Below are 16740 nucleotides of genomic sequence, written 5' to 3'. Positions count from 1 at the left end.
TGCAAGTCGTTGAGATTTATTTATTTATTTATTTGGGAACTACCACTTGCTGTTAACTCATTTTGGTCCTGGTGGAGGTCGGGGTCCATCACTATGCACACAGGAATGACCTGCGTACGTAATATGTATACAAGGAGGTTTTCCATCTAGCCACCTGGTAATGGTATTTCGTCTCACCTAATGTGATGAAGATAACAACCAGGATAGCTTAGATGTATGAATACAACATTCAGAGCTGTCTATCCTGGATTTAAAGCCTGGTGTTGGCTCAGTGGTTCGGTGGTGGCTTGGAATCCTAGGGTCCTGAGTTCAAGCCCCGTTGGCCGCTGAATTAAATTACACCAGGAGGTTGGCTCAGCCTGTCATCCTTCCGAGGTCAGCAAAATGACTACCAGTGTACTGGTAAGGGGGACACTGCATCAGCGGCATAGCCGCGTCCCAACCAATGATGCAACCAGCAGCCACAGGCTGAACTCAATAGAGAGAGAGAGATCCTGGATTTGAATCCCGACCCAGCTATAAACTGTCACCCTGGTGTTACGCAGGCAGGGCATGGCATCGAAGTTTGTGCCCTCCCTCGGATGTATTTGAAGACGGTGGACCTGTGCAATGGCTTTGGTCGTTGGCGGACATTAGAGATCCCGAGGTGTCTTTCCTAAAGAGGAGGCGAGTTATCACTGGCATCTTGAACAAATGATTAATTCCTGCACTTGCTGACTCCTGGAAGGCAACGGCAAACCATCCAACACAATCAAACTAACCACTATCACCAAACCATCCAATATCACAAAACCACACAGCAAAACCAAACTAACCAGTACAACCAAAACATTCGACATAACCAAATCACCCACCACGTTGCTCTCCTTGCATTTAATTTCACGGGTTCCACTATGCCTTAAGAAACTGGAAGGCCATTGTGTTTTTTTTTACATACTTGTCGAGGCTCGTGTGAGAGCTAACACACAACGCACATCATGGGAGACAAGAGGGGAGGGAGTGGGAAGGACAAAACGGTGGGGAACAGAGACATTAGGAGATCTGTGGAAGGGAGAGGGATGGGACGGGGAACATGGGGGTATAGAAGATGGACATTGCAGGGACTTTCAGAAAGGAAAGCAGGGAATTTGAAGGAGGTGGGCTTGGGTGGATTATCGGGGGTAGAAAAGATCGAGGATTTGGATGGGGGGATGATAAGAGATGGTGGTGAACATCTGTTTTGAAGGCCTGGAGGGAAGAATGGGATTGAACGGAGTGAGGGAGTTTATTCCAAAGGTGGGAAAAAAAAGAGGAATGAAAGAGTGAAGGTGAGCAGTGATTCGTGATTTTGGTAGTTTTACCAGAAGGAGGTTGTTGGCGGACCTTGAGCGCCCTGCGGAAATGTGGTGGGACAAATCGCAGAGAGAGCAGGGGGGGCAAGGCTGGAGAGGAGACGGTAAAAGACAGAAAGACCACCGACCAACCTGTGGTGAAGGAGTGAGAGGCCCAAAGACTCAGCTTCATTGTGGGAGATGCCGATGATCCTAAATGCCCTGGTTTCTACAGCATGAAGCCGAGAAAGGTGGGAGGCAGGAGCACCAGCCCAGAGGGGAGAGCAGTACTCCATCAGGCTACGGACAAAAGCTTTGTAAGTGGTCAGGAGCTCAGGTGGGCTGAGGAAGGATTTGCACGATGGAGGATTCCCAGTCTGTGACTGGCTTTGGAGGCGAGGTTTGAAATGTCTTTCCCAGGAAAGGTCATGGCAGATATAGGTGAGACTCAGAAGCTTGAAAGAAAGGACTTCTTCCAGAGGATTGTTGAGAAAGTGGATGGGGGGGTTTTCTAAACGGTCCTTTCGAAGAGACATAGAGTGTGAGATTTGTCCGGATTGAAAGACATGTTCCACGTGTTGGACCAGTTTGTGATTTTATCCAGATCTGCAGTGAGCGAAGAAGCTGCTGCTTGCCGGTCTGAGGGATGACAGATGGTACGGCAGGGGGTGGAGTCATCAGCAAAGAGATATAGAGGATTTTCCAGAGAGATCATTGATGAAAAGCAGAAAAAGAACAGGGCCCAGAACACTACCTTGAGGAACTCCAGCCTGCACAGGAAGAGGGGATGAAAGAACTCCATTTAGGGCCACACGTTGATTGTGACAGGAGAGGAAGTCTGCGATCCATGAGTAGAGATGGCCTTGGATACCATAGGAAGAGAGTTTGGTGAGTAGGGCAGGGTGACAGACTGTGTCAAAAGCACGTGATATGTCCAGGGATACGGCTCGGATTTCCTGTCTGGCATTGAGGACCTCCATCCATTGTTGGGAGAGCAGAAGCAGCACATCCAGGGTAGAGTGACCTGGTCTGAAACCAAATTGATGATCAGAAATCAAGTCATTGGAGAAGAGGAAGGATTTGATGTCTGAAGCGATGATGGATTCCATAACCTTGCTGATGATTGGGAGAAGGCTGATTGGTCTGTAGTTGCAGGGATCTGTTTTTGCACGTTTTTTGTGCAGGGGCAGTGATGTTTGCTGATTTCCAAGCAGATGGCAGATGACCTTGAGCAAATGAGAGGGTGAGCAAGAGCAGAAGAACAGGCTTTGTGGACACGTGGGCTGATTGACCGATTGAGTCAGTCCCAATGAGTCGCAGAAAGCTTTTGCTGAAGTGCCATGACAGGTGAGAGAGGTACCCACACCTAGCCAACTGGCATGATGACAATTTAAGTAGCCACATATGAGGAAGAGAGAGTTTGGATGAGAAGATAGAATTTGGTCCATGTTTTCAGATAGTGAGGTGTAGATGGAGTCAACAGCCTGGTGTTGGCGCAGTGGTTAGGGTAGCGGCTTGGGATCCAAAAGGTCCTGAGTTCAAGCCCCGTTGGGCCACTGAATTAATACACCAGGGGGTTGACTCAGCCTGTCATCCTTCCGAGGTCGGTGAAATGAGTACCAGTGTACTGGGCCGGTGTATACCCCGGTTAAAATAGGTGTACCAGATCCCTGTGTCGCAAGAGGTGACCAGGGTTGCGTCAGGAAGGGCATCCGGTGTAAAACATGTGCCAAATCACTATGCGGATCATATTGATGATCCGCTGTGGCGACCCCTAACGGGAGCAGTCGAAAGAAGAAGAAGAGGTGTAGATGGAGTCAACACTGTTCGCTGGACGGTACAGTACACATATAAACATGAGGTTGGAGTGGAGGGGAAGCCATAGCCAGAGGTATTCCTGGGGGTGTGGGGGAGTGAGGGCAGTGCATGGAGAGTGAGGAATAGAGTCTTTGATGAAGAGAGCAACTCCTCCACCAGGACGAGGCTCAGGTCTGTCATACTGGAGGAGGGAGTAACCAGGGAGCGATACTTGGGAGTCAGACACGTCTTGGGGGAGGAAAGTTTCTGTTAGGCAGATTATGTCTGGTTTGTCAGTGGCAACCTGTATGGAAAGATCTGAAAGGTTTGAGCGAAGGCCCCGGATATTTGAGGTCCACACTTTTAATGAAGAGGGAGGGGAGGAGGCTTTGGGTGCAGGGGGTGGGGGAGGGGGAGGGTAGGACAAGGGACGAGGGGGGAAGCTAAGGAGGATTGTTGAAAGAGTGTGGGGATTGCAGAATAGCTCGTGGAGGGGGCTGGATGAGGAGGAGAAAAGGCTCTATGGTACTGGGGGAGAGGGGGTCAAGAGAGGGGTAAGAAGGCAGTTGAGGATTTGAGGAGGTGGAGTGAAGAGATGGAGGTGAGAGGGCAGTGAAAGGAGACAGCTTTGTGGATGAGAGGGGGGGGGCAACTTTGAGAAGGAGTGAGGGGGATGAATGGTGGGAGAAAGGTGAGGGGGGAGTTTTTGAGAGAGGTGAGAAGGAGGCTTGGAGGGAGAAGAGAGGGATGGTTGCTTTGAGAGTGAGGGGTGAGAGGGGTGAGTTGGCACTGAAGTTGGACAAAAAGAATGGTTGATGGAAAGCGAACATTCATAGGAAACTGGGGTTTTTTTTAGGTTTTAGGTCAGAGATGCGATTTAACACAATTCTTGATGGATGCAATAAAGGCGAATTCAGAGAATGGAGAGAAGAAACACTGTAACAGTTGGATTTTTTAGGCAAGGTATGAAGGAAAGGTCGAATTGAGAGCAGTCTGTTTAAATAGTAGCAGAGTAGTGCATTATGATCCAGTAAAGAGTACCACACATGTAAAAGAGGAAGATGAAGCATTATAAGAGATCGTTTTTGCTATTATTATTAATGTTTGAGAGAGTTTTCAACAGATTGTCATGGAAGTGTTGTAGAAAGTCGAGGAGAAAAAGAAGATGTGATGAAGAAGAAGAATCGAGAGTCGTGAGTGAGGAAGGAGAAAGATCGCGTTTTTTTGTTGTTTTTTTTTATTTAAGATTAGAAATAGAGTGATTAATTGGGAGGAAGGGATGGGGGGCGTAAGAAAGTGGGGAAGATAGAAATTGAAGGTAATTGGGAGAAAAAAAACAAAACACGATCGGAGCGTTAGGCCTCAAGCCTCACGGGTAGGCCTCAAGCGTAGGGTATGACAAAATCTCACAAAATAGCACGATTTTTGAAACAAAACCGAACTAGGAACACACAGTAACATGTAAGTGAGAGAATAAACAGTTAAAACGAGACAGATAACGACCGGAAACTTAACTTTGAGATCGTCAGCAGAGAGCTCCGAAAGAGACCTGTCGACGCTCCAAACCCGGAACCGGAAGTCTGCCAGTTGATTTGACTCGATTCTTTTGGTTCACAACACTGCAGGACTTTGTTTTGAGCTCCCTCAACGCTCCAACCACCTCTCTGTGGAATCTTCGTTGTTCTGCTGCTTGCTGGTCCATCTCTTGGTTTCTATTTTGGAATCGTCGTTCACAGGTTGGTTTTCCCATGCGATGTTTCAAGTCCAATTATATCGAAGTTTTTTTTATTTTTTATTTTTATTGTCTGATCCATCAACATCCATCATTCTCATCCCTTTTTTTTAATATCGACACCATCTTTTCAAGGCCATTTGTATGTGTCGATCAATGTTTACTCACGTCCTGTGTTAAGAGGCCATGTTTCAGTGACCCCCATCTTTGCTCGTGTTTCACGTTGATTGTAAGCTTCCTTCATCAAACAAAATGCACCTTGTCTTTTCATAACCTTAAAAAATCCTGCAAATTATATCATTGTCTCTTCTGTCACATGCATGCACACGCACACTTATTGACTTAATATAATTGGGAGGGAGGGGTGGTTGGGATAGTAGGGATGAAAGCAGTGGGGCAGGTCGAGGGACATCACCTGGGTGTTATATATATATATATATATATATATATATATATATATATATATATATATATACACATACATACATACATACACACACACACACACACACACACACACACACACACACACACACACACACACACACACACACACACACACACACACACACACACACACACGTACCTAGCGTTGCTGGGCAACATCAAGTCCCTCCTCCCACCCACGAGGATTGAATTCATCGATTACAGCTGAAAGTCATGGTATAGATGTTTATCCTCATCACCATGTAATGAATATGGGGTGTGTTCAGTTTCATGTTTCTTGTGGAGTGCTCGCCAAGTGGCTTAAGCACTCAAACAAGTACTCCATGAGAAACCATTGATGAGGAACGGCTGATTTGGCAAGTGCTATCGATCTGCTTGATCACTGAACACACCCCTGGACATCTCAACAATCATATACGGTACATACAAAACACTGACAAAAGGACTTATTTTTTTTTTAATTAAAAAATTTAACTTTTAATCATGACTTTGTTCATTTGTAATGAAAATGTACCTTGTTCGGTATTAAAATGTACATAAACTCAGAGGTGATGTTGAGTGTACGAAAGCGGCCTTGGACATTACATACAACTTTAAAATGTGCATGTACTGAACTTATTTTAAGTGTACATGTACATAAAATATCTCAGTAATCTCCCTGGCGGCCTCCTGACTAATTAATTACGGACGCAGGTATTTCACGACCAAGCCGATTTCAGTTTATTTACTTCACATAATATTACATGTCCATCAGTTTGTTGATAAGCCTTGAAAAGTCGGGCAAAAACCCCAAAAAAATTTCCCTGAACTATCACTATTTTCTTTCCTCTGCATTTGAGAATTAATGTACCTTCATTGGGCGGTGTATATTAGACTGCTGCTGCAATCGCTGTGGACAAAATATGCATTACCTTTGTTTCCTCTAAACAGTATCTTCATTTAATGAAAGAAGACACATTGTTCAGTTTTCAAATGTACATCAGAGGCCTGTAAACAATGTGCTATGTGAAGCAACAAAGGATGGCAGCAATTTCTGGACGGCTGGAGGGAAAGGAGCGGGAAGACGTGGCCTGTAGAATGGGCGGCGCTTTTGACTCACCCACAGATCCACCCATCTACCCACAGACAATAACTCAGCTTTATATATTACTGTTGTGGAAATGACTCCAAGGGGTTAATAAATGCTTCGTATAGTACGGTTCTCCTCGTCCTCTGACTATTAGTTTGCAATTGCTCACTGGTTCTGACACCAATACAAATTTTTATTACAGACCCTTGGCATCGAAAAGCTATACGAGGTGTGTTCAAAAAGTATCCAACCTTAATTTTTCGTGCGTAAACAAATGAAGCGAGGGAGGCGTGGTTTGGTACACGTATGTAGGCGATCCTAATCCGTATGCGCAAATTTTTTCCCGCCTGCAGAAGCTGTCTGTCGCCGACAGACCGCCGATGAGTGAGGAAGTGTAAGTGAGCGCCGTTGGATTTTCGTTTTTGACAAAATGACGGAAAAACTTGAACAACGCTACTGCATCAAATTTTGTGTAAAGCTTGGCGATTCCCAAGTGGAAACGATCCGCAAGATTCAACAGGCCTTCGGGAACGAAGCAATGGGCACCACACAGATAAAAGAGTGGTACAACCGCTTCAAAGATGGTCGCACATCAGTGGAAAGTGAAGCACGTTCTGGTAGGCCCTCAACATCCCGAAATGAGATCGTCATTGACCAAGTGAGGACCCTGCTGATGCAGGATCGTCGAATCACGATCAGAGAACTCGCAGACGAGGCGGGCGTCAGCATTGGATCCGTTCATTCCATTGTGACTGAGGATTTGGGCTGAAGGAGAATCTCAGCGAAGTTCGTGCCAAAGCTGCTAATGATCGAGCAGAAGCAACTCCGTTTGGAGATTGCACAGAACATGCTGGAGACTGTGAACAGTGATCACAACTTCTTCAACACAGTGATCACTGGCGATGAGACCACAGTGATCCATCATTTTGTCAAAAACGAAAATCCGACGGCGCTCACTTACACTTCCTCACTCATCGGCGGTCTGTCGGCGACTGACAGCTTCTGCAGGCGGGAAAATATTCACGCATACGAATTAGGATCGCCGACATACGTGTACCAAACCACGCCTCCCTAGCTTCATTTGTTTACGCACGAAAAATTAAGGTTGGATACTTTTTGAACACACCTCGTATACTGTATATCGAACAAATAATTTTAGCTGGAGCACCTCTCCTGCCATTAGAGCATTTAAATTGTATCAAATGTGGCAATAAATGTGAATTGTTGGTCCCAGCTTGCCGGCTTGATGACACAAGACGCAATTTGCATTTTTTCCGCCTCCATCGCTACCTCGTTTAGAATCCCGTGCAGGCACGAGCAACTTGCTAGTTTCCTGAATGAGTGCTTTAGAATAAGTGTAAAGTAATTAAATATTTTATTAGATATGCATCACATGTAACAGATAGAGGTGTCTAACCTATCCTCATGTGTGTGCCTTAAATTATCATCCATTTTGACCTTTTATTTGATGTTTTTCTTTTGGAATCTCCCTTAAATGTTCTTTTAAAGCATTTGACAGGCCATCAAGTGCCAAGTTTAGGCGGCAAAAGATTGTTGTCACTTTGAGACCATGAGGCCTTGGAAGATAGAGTGAAATGTCAGGGAAGGGGTTCGCTCCACCCACCAGCCAGGAGGTGGACCAATGGCGAGAAGGAAGCGAGGGGCGTGAATCATCATCGGTGACGTCGGTGGGCGACGTAAGAAATGGCAGGGGCAATAGAGATCAGCACGGAAAACACAACGCTGAAAAACCGCGTCGTTATCAGCTCCTGGAGCGGAAGCTGCTCCTCATCAAGCTGATGCCATGCCCCATCCAGCCAACACCACACCCACTCTTCCGAATCACAGCCCTCTCTCCCATTGCCCCAGCTCCAGGACACTTTTTTTTTTCCAATGTGAGGACTCAAACAGGATGACCTGCATGACTCGCCTGTCATCATAATCTCTTCCTGTTGTCACATTTTCTCAGTGTATCATTGAATGGATGTGGGTCCTAAGGTTTAGGCTAATTAAGGATGTGCCGTTCATGGGCACGTATACTGGTAATTGGTTAAGGGGGTCGTTTTATTGTAACATACTGATTATTATTGATTGATTCCTTCTGTTCCCTCCTCGTGCCATTGTTCACCATTAAATACATTTGGTCTCGGGTGAATTACGACTGTCCTGGTGGCTGAATAGGACCCGTTCATAGGATTAATTTGTTGTGCAGCCTCCACCACCTTCGGATCACATCACATGACTCAGGCTCGTTCGACCTAAGATTACATCAATTATGTGACGCCGATCTATGTAGCGCTTGGGTGGCTCGGTGGTACCACAGGCACGGTATCGGGAGTGGAAAGGACGGGGCCATGGACTCACCTGATTTCCGATCGCTTTGATGAGATCCACCGGATTCGAACTGGGAAACCGGAATGACCACAGACTGGAACTATATATTATTTATTTATTTTATTTTGGGGGTGGGGGTGATTGTTGCAAGGTGAGGAATGACCAAACACCAAAAGTACATTCAACCTTTGACAAGATGGACATCTAACGGACATCACAGTCACTTTGATTACACGTTATGCGATCACCCATCCATACTCAAGCTTTCTACCATTCCTGCCAATAGCCTCATACCCCTCAATCTGCAATTCTTCTAGGTATCTATATAATTTCAATTTAAACCTATCTACTCATTCTGCTGCCACTACCTTTCTCGGGAGATTATTCCAAGCATTAACTATTCAAAGTGAAAGATCCTTGCCTGAATTCCATCTTGATTCTTTTTTTTATTTTCAGGGTATGTCCCGATCATTCTCTATTCTGCTGCAGAACTTTTTTGCACTTATTTTGTCTATACCTTCATTATCTTAAACATCTCTATCATGTCCCTTCAGTAACCGCCTCCTTCCTACTATTTAAAGTTCTGTCTCTTTCAGCCGCTCCTCATAACTGGGTCTCGCTCGGTCCTGAATCGGTCTAGTAGCTCTGCGCTGAACTCTTTCACAGCTATGTCCTTCCAAAGTTGTGCATTCCTGCACAATGTTAAAACCACCTCTTGATTTATAATATCTATATGTACAGGGCGAGTCACCATCCATTAGAAGGATGTTAAGATGGAGCAATCATCCACCAACACTAGTTATTGGACATTAAAAAAATCCCACGGTGTCTTTCGTGAAGAATAAGTCAGTTATTACCCACACCCTGAACAAATTATAAATTCCTGTCACCTTCAATCGAACGTCAGGTCTGGCCAGCTGAAAGACTAGCTTAAAAGATTGGAAATAATTGGGGTGGGTAAAAAAGTGTAGTAGTAGTAGTAGTAGTAGTAGTAGTAGTACGTTGTGGTGCCCACTAAAACACCACGTTTACTTCCTCACTACCTGACACCCTGACCTATCGTACAGTTGAGGGTCAGGTCGAGATGCACGACTGAAACATCCCACCTCGTAGAACTCAATGTCCTCTATTAAAACAACAATAGCAACATCAAGTGCAGCAACCCGAAAAACGTTTGTTTCCCCTAAAATCAAGTTCACCGCACGAATAGTTGACCTCCAGCATGGCACACTCAATAAATGAGCAGTCAAACTGCTACGTCCTTAACCATGACTCATTTGTACATGGTGTGTGTCCTGCCCTCAGCTCATCCTCCAGGTAGGAGAGATCACCCGGTGAGTGTCCTACTCCTACTAGAGTAGTGGTCCAGTCCAGGGAAATTATGTCGACCCCAACCGGAGGTAGAACCAGCTAAAACGGGTATAATTTATTCCTCTGGATGTCTAGTGTTCAGAAAATGATGTTGAAGTTGCAGCAACTGTGTTCAACATGCCAAGTTAACCCCTTCCTTGTGAACATCCATGAAAAATTGCCATTTTCAATTATCGCCACATACATTGAAATGAGCCGAGTTAAATTCAACCAAAGTTCTTTCTTTTAATTTATTTGGTGTAATAGACACTGGACAACACATTCAACGGGGTTTAGAGCTAATCCAAGGGTTGGAGGGTAAAAAAACCCCCATCAAACCTGAAAAGTTAGTGACTTTTGTTCACGTCGGTCAAATCGTCCCAAATCCTACCCCTAACAGATATTGTATGTGTCAGACCAACTTCTATTCCTTTTCCTGCATACCCCAGTGATGCAAAACTGACATTGAGAGAGAAACAAAATTGATACAGTGTGGCATGTTGCCCATGGTTTGTGACAGTGCCCAAAATTGGCACCTGTGTCTACATGTCAATCTCATTTTCATCCTGTCCTGCTGGTGTGTTATTTTGATTTTGAGACTGTGCATGAACAGTCATCAATACAATCAAGTCCAGCAAGCTGACAAGGAGACTTCCTTCCATTGGAGCAGTCCTTATCTTTGCAGTACAAGTGAGTGAGGTCTCGCACCTCGACTGGAGCCGGTGGCTTTGAGAACATGGTTAGTGTGATGCCTCCATCATCACAAGCACTCCAGCCTAGACCAACTGGTTGAGTTTCCTCCTGGTTCGCAATATAAGTTACACCAGATCCTCGTCTGGTACTTAGCACGTAGGACATGCTGTTTGAACGCATCTTCTGTGGGTGGAAGCATTGAAGCTGCTTTGTCCGTCGTTGTTGCCATTAGGTAGCGCATCTCATCGAGAGTTTGGACATCTTTTCCCTTCTTTCCGTACAGCAACAATGCAAACACCTGTGCAATGTTCCCATCATCCTCATGAAAGGTTGTCAAATCTGCGAGACTGTCAATGTTTTTGACAAGTTTGGAGTAGGCAGTCATCTTGCCGATCCTGTTCATTGAACACATTGTATCACATCCTGTCAAGGCGTGAGCAGCAGGGAGGCTACCACAAACTGTCGGACCAAATTGGTCCACAATTTCATGAATTGGGATGTACTGCTCCTTGCCAGAATGTCCAGCATACATGAATACTTGTTCAGTTAGCTGTCCTCTGCTTTGGTAGTACATGAGAAGGACCAGGACATCAGTATCATCACAGCGGATAATTAGGCGACCATTGCCCTGGGAGAGACTGCACGCATGGAGAATCATCCTCGTGTCTGCTTCCTCTTGGTTGGAGTAGAGGCTCTCCAAGTATGTCACGGCTGTTGAGGTCACAGCCTTCACAAGTTTTCCATCAGTAAATCCCCCTGCCAAAATGATACATTTATCATGTGGGATGTACTCCCCTGCATGATCTACAATGTATTCACTGATGTAATTGGCAAGACATGCCTTGTTGCTGGCCACTCTCAGAAACCTGCGATAGTTTGGCACCTGTCTGTTTTCCTGGACTTGGTACGTACGTGGGTAATTCTGAAACAGAGGTACCCCGGCGTTGTCTCTCTGCTGTTTTGATGGACGATGGATGATCATCGTGGTCGAAGACAATGGTGACAGAGCTCAAATCCAGGGAAGGATTTGTCAGCAGCCGTACTGTTCGTTTTTGCACAACATCCGCCAAATCTTTGAATGTATGGAAGTGGTTTTCAATTAGTGATTGGATCATGGCCATTCCATCTATGATATAGGCGGATGATGTTGAATCTGGAATCTGCGGGAGTGATGTTAGAATCTCTGAACAATTGGACTCCAGTTTCTGAGAGGTCAGCAACAAGGCATTTCTTGCCAATTACATCAGTGAATACATTGTAGATCATGCAGGGGAGTACATCCCACATGATAAATGTATCATTTTGGCAGGGGGATTTACTGATGGGAAACTTGTGAAGGCTGTGACCTCAACAGGCATGACATACTTGGAGAGCCTCCACTCCAACCAAGAGGAAGCAGACACAAGGATGATTCTCCATGCGTGCAGTCTCTCCTAGGGCAATGGTCGCCTAATTATCCTCTGTGATGATACTGATGTCCTGGTCCTTCTCATGTACTACCAAAGCAGAGGACAGCTAACTGACCAAGTATTAATGTATGCTGGACATTCTGGCAAGGAGAGGATGATTCTTTTTTTAATGGTGTGAACAAACTGGTATATCACGGGTGATGAAGGTTGTGGTCAAGTTTCATCGAAATTGTGTGTATGTTGTTTTGGCGAAGAAAGCAAATGCATATTTTGGGGAGCAACCACCCCTCCCCCCCCCCCCGTAGACCCTCTTAGACCCAATTTTTTTTCATGGTTTGTACAAACTTTGGTACATCATGGGTAATGAAGGTTTTGGTGAAGTTTCATCAGAATTGCGTGTTTATTTTCTGAGAAGAAAGCAAATAAATATTTTTGGGGGCAAACCCTTCCCCCGCACCCCACTGTAGGCCACCTTGGGACCAGATTTTTTTTTAATGCTGTGGGCAAACTTTGGTCCATACCAGGTGATGAAGGTTGTGGTCAACTTTCATTGAAATTGTGTGTGTAGTATCAGAGAAGAAGTTACGAGTGTTTTTGGACGGACCGATGACGTGCCATCCCATAAGCTCCCTGGAGCTATGTTCCAGGTGAGCTAAAAAAAATTAAAAATGCACTGAAACTCAAACTTGTTCTATAACTTATCATAACTTAGATTGTATTCATAGAATATTTACCGTGCAGTCTTGAAAAGGACTTGGTGCGAGCCAATCTCTTCTGGTGGCAAATTTGTAATTAAAAAATATTAAACTAAAACCATATGGAAGACCAGGTAAAAGAGTTCCTGCATTGGAATCATCAGAAGGAACGTGAAGCAAAAAGCAAAGATGAAATCATCAGGAGGAACCTCAATAGGACTCGGGTTTCAACTGCAGCGACTCTACCCTTAAACCCAACCAAATGCAGCCAAGTGAGCCATATTCAAGAAGAACCCAGATTCAGAACACTTAATAACTCTGGCTGCCAGATCATGCATTAGATCAGGTTTAAATTTAAAATACATATTCTCCATCACTACGAGATCACAATTTCGAAGTTTTACATTGATTGATGCAGCGGTTCAAGAGAGGGAATTTAAAAAATATTTTCCTTCAATCCATTATGGCTGCCAAACCATGTGACCTATCAATTATTCGTGAACAATCTGATATTGTTGTGGGGCCGGGACGTCGGCCACGAGCATGACCACCAGATGGAGCAGTGGAGTCGGCTCGACCGATCGCCCGGAATTCAGATCGTCGCCCCGGATAAGTCCGGAGTCGACGGGTCCTTTGCTTTGGACCGTGAAGCGTCATTATTTCCACCACGTGGTACAGGGTTATTCGCCAAATCTCAAAATACCTAGAGACCACGTGGCGATCTACCGAGTGTTCACACCCTCGACGGAACTCGTACGGAAACGAGCCGCTTAGCGCGCTCGTTCCGTGTGCGATTCCGAGCGGTTTAATTGCCGAGAACCGTCGGTCCAGATGTCCCCTTACGGCGGCAAAACAGCCTTGCTAATTTTCCCCAGCACGCGACACGCTCAGTCAATGTAAGAATGGACACGAACGAGCTGAAAACATTGAACAAATGGGGGGTTTATTTATAATGCAATGGGAGAATGAGGGGAGCACATAAGGCAAAGCTATACTGAATATAAGAAATGCAAGTATATACAGCAAAGGCACTTAAACAATTCACTACTTCCCAGACGAGGCCACGGACACACACACACACACACACACACACACACACACACACACACACACACACACACACACACACACACACACACACACACACACACACACACACCCAAAAGAAGTGGTGGCTAATGCCTTTATTAATACCCCCAGCTCGGAGGGAAGGTGAGCTGGAGGTAAGGGTCGATATTGGACCTTTCCGCCTCGTGCGGTCTTCCGGCTGACTTGGTCGGCGCCCGTCCCGGCCACCAAAGCCGTTCGGCGGATGGTCCCTCTCGAGTTCGACCCTCCGGAGGAGGAGGAAGAAGACGTTCCAGATGGCCACGACCAGCCCAGACCTCTCAGACCACGGCAACGACGACAGGGACTTCTTCCATGACGACAGAAGCGCTTCTCGACCTCCTAGGCCACGATGACGACGACGACGATGACGACAGGAGCGCTCGCTGACTTGCTCGCTCCGATTCACTCACTCCTTTTTATGCGCTCCGACGCGCTCCGCCTCCCCCTTCCCGGCACGAGGGGAAAATCCTGGGGCGGGAGTTGATCAACTGTCATCCTTGTTTATGTCTCAGAATCTCGGGGCGGGTGGGTCGTTCTTCTTCTTCGCAGAATCTCGATAAAACTCCTAACTATTAAAATAAATCACAGCGCATTTCCATTGATTTACCCATTAAACAAGGGAAGGGGAGCTATCTATAAAACACATACTTACCAAGATAACTGAGCTAAAGGACCTGAATGTTGAGTGTGATCATAGCTTCCAGATTCACAACAATATAACCCAAGGCTTGGGGAACATATTTGTGGTTTCCCCTCCATCTGTCCAGCCATTCTGGAGATGATTTTTAAAGGTTTAGGGTAAATCCAATATGGCTGCCAAACCATGTGATCTATGACATCATAGGCAGGAACTTTTGTTCATGGAGAGGCGGTCATACCTGTAAAGTTTCTCCTCGATCTGTTCAGCCATTTCACAGAAGATTTTTCATTAAAAAACAAAACAAAATGGCTGCCAAACCACGCACTCACTGTCATCATAATTTATTTTCTGTTGACCAATTTACCCTTAGATGACCCTCAAATTTTCATACTGATCGGATGTAGCGTTCTACGTATGCAATTATGAGTACTTGACAGGTGCCAAGTTTCATTTTTTTATTTTTTTTTCCATGGAGCAGTTTCAGAGATACAAAGATCCAATGTTTCTCCTTTTTTTCAGCATGGCTGCCACACCACCTGACCTATGACATCACAATCATCATAACATTCTCCATGAGTAGTCGCATCTACGGTGAAAATTTTGCGTCAATCCGACAAGTGGTTCCAGCGAAAAGGGAAGAACAAAATGCAGACATGCACGGACGAGAATGATCGCTTAACTCCACCTTTATCATCGTAAGTTTTAGAGATCCCAAAAGTATTGTAATTTCGATCGAGTTTGTAATCTTTTGGATTACAGGAAAACCTTCAACAATCTTCCCCTCTCAAACAGCTTAAGCGATCAATGCGAAACTTTAAATTTGTGATCGACTTCCAAATGGAGCTAGAGTTTTTCAACAATGAGGTCCTCAGTCAGTCACACGGTATGGCGGACAAATTGGATCAAAAGAAAAACCTTTAAAATTCATCTTCTCTGAAACCACTTAACAGATCAATGCAAAGCTTAAAATATATGATCGACTACCTATGCCTCATGGGAACGTTTGATTAAAAGATCAAAGCTGATCCAAAAAAACAATATGGCTGCCAGTGATGTCATAATACAGAAAGTGGACATCTCATAATATGAATTATTGACACCTTAGAGTTGCACCTTATCAAATAGGGCTAATTTTGACAACAGGAAGTGATATGATCATACCAGAAGTGGGAAATATCTCAACAACCAAGGGTCATAGACAGCAGGGAGTTTCACTACTGTGAACATCATATAAATATAACCCGACCCAAATTGTGTGTTTAAATCCAGCTCTTATTATTACCCTGATCCATCCATCACTCCACTTTTTGGCAACGAGCCAGGTGAGCTACATCGGTCCTCTTTTTGTGTCTTCCTGTTGTGTTTTTAAGCAATGATCACAGGAGGAGCCGGTTGAGAATTTGTTCATAGTTTATGAGACTCCTTTTCACACATTTCATGAGTATCCACACAATTTTCCTAACTCACCACAAATCGTTTAAAACAAAACATTGTTCAGCTTGTTTGTTGTTAAGTTATATTAATTTGACTTATGTTTTGCCACACAACAAACAGAAGCACAGCGTGGAGACTGTTGGTCTATCACAGACGGGTTCATTGCCTCCATTTTCTCTCTACCACCTCTTCTCCGGTCTACCTCCTGCTCAGTCATCCCTCCAGGTCCTGCAGGATGTCTGCATTCGTCCAATAACTCCCTCCTCGATAACCCTCCAAAATCAAGACAATTGCTCATCTCGACTCCTTTTTCTCCTGCCTGTGGGATCACCTCTCCCCACCAAATCAGTTTTATCCCTCTTGCATCCAGCACGAGAAGACAACAATAAACCGCCACCTCATTGTTTTCAATCTTTCCTACCCCACATCGTTAGTGAGTGCTCTTATATACAGGTGTTACTATCATCCTCTTTCTCCCTCCTTTTTTCATATTCGTTCTTCTACCTGCTTGTGTGCACAATTCCTCACCTCCCAACATTCCTTTTGTCATCAATCACCTTGTTTTCTTCCACGAGCCGAAATTTTGTAAACAGAGCTTTCAATCCTTTCATGAAACATTTTAATTTGTTTTCATTAAACAAAAAAAAAAAACAACAAAAAAAACTTTTCCTCTTCTTTCACAAATCCATGTTATCCTCCCAAATTAAGAACAGGTAAGGT

The sequence above is a fragment of the Eptatretus burgeri genome, chromosome 8 (assembly GCF_056783735.1).
Source record: "Eptatretus burgeri isolate ZD-2024b chromosome 8, Ebu_testis_v1, whole genome shotgun sequence".
NCBI lineage: Eukaryota > Metazoa > Chordata > Myxini > Myxiniformes > Myxinidae > Eptatretus > Eptatretus burgeri.
This window is presented reverse-complemented; position numbering follows the sequence as displayed.